Raw genomic sequence first — 1,580 nt, 5'->3', positions numbered from 1 at the left:
ACTTCTATTCCTATGGTGGTTTTTAGTAGAATTGTTTCCTAAACAAAACCACTCCCTGATTTTGCCTCTCCATGTCAGAACTGTGTGCACTCTGTAGCATCTATGGTCAGGGTAGTCCAGTTTTCCTAATAACTTTGTTAATGTGTTGTGAAAGATTGAAAGAACTTTCCAGTACTTTAGTAAGGTTGTTTGTGTGAAAGAAGGAAAAAAACCTTAAAATTGTAGGGTTGCTTGGGGAAGTACTTGGAAAATATACATATTGACTTTTTAAAAAGTGGACAAGAACAGTTTTAGTTTGGAGCTCAATATCAAAAAGACCCTTTCTAAAGGATTGTTCTTTAAGGATTCATCTTCACTTTTATAATCCCATTTCAATTGTATACTTAATAAAAAGAATTAAAGAAATAAGAATGTGTTGGGCATTCAGGACTGTGGTTCCTGTTGTGTACTTATATTAGAACTTGGGAGTACGTTGTAAGAAGACAGAGCAGAGTTGTGGAGACAAATTTCAACCGTGTATGTTGGCTGCTTGTTGTATAGCTTGGTTGTTTTTGTTATACTAGGGAAAATTGATATATTTTTAAAATTGATTTTTAGAATGGAAGAACAACCTGTTTGCTCCTACTTGGAAAAGATTCTTTCTAAAAATATGGAACTGCTGGAAAAGAAACTTACAGAGTACATTGATCAGCGAATATGTAAACTCCAGGAGCACATAGATGATAAGATTGCTTTGTTAATGGACTTGCTGCAAAATCCCAACTCCCTGCCCACCGGGATACCTCTAAGACATTATGACTCCAGAGAAAGACTTTCAAATGGAGAGAGATAAGTTCTCAACATATACAATGTACTGCAGATACCTATTGCATATTTATTACAAAGCCAAAACCCAAAAATGTTTCTGAAAAGCAAGGATTTAATGTCCTTTGAAGGATCATAATCTTAACATAAAGTGACCTCAGTGTTCATTTTTACTACACTTGTTCTTGTAAATCCAGTACTGTACACTATGAGTTAACATGATACAGTGATAAATTATTTTTTGCTAGCAAGATTTTTCACTCTTACAGAAATTTATATAAATAATATATTGTTTAAAATGTTTTAAGGATTTCTAATGAAGTTCATTAGTTTGTATCGTATGTGTTTGAGTGTTGTTTTAACTTAATACAAAGACTTTATAGTTTTATGTGTGTGAAAAGAATGCTTAGAGTATTTGACTTTATTTCTAATTGACTGTTTTTGGAAAACTGGAACCTTTAATTTCAGATCACCAATTTGTATTTTATATTGTGTATTTCAGATAAATTAGATGTGATGTTTGGCAAGTGTAAAATTAGTTCCCATTGGGGCCATTAATTTTATGATCTGTCATGTTATAGCAGTAGATAGGAAGGTGAGTATCAGAACTGGCCTCTTGTTAGGATTATTATTTTGGATTAAGTGGTGTAAAATGGGAGAAGTCTTGTTTTATCTGAAATCCAGAAAACATAAGCTGGTCTCTCCTTTTTTGAGCTTATACAGATTCTTCTTTCCAAGCCCTTTCCTGATATGTTTAAAGTGTGAAATGCGGAGGC

This window comes from Propithecus coquereli, unplaced genomic scaffold (assembly GCF_000956105.1).
Source record: "Propithecus coquereli isolate 6110/MARCELLA unplaced genomic scaffold, Pcoq_1.0 Scaffold179, whole genome shotgun sequence".
NCBI lineage: Eukaryota > Metazoa > Chordata > Mammalia > Primates > Indriidae > Propithecus > Propithecus coquereli.
Note: the sequence above shows the minus strand (reverse complement) of the source record.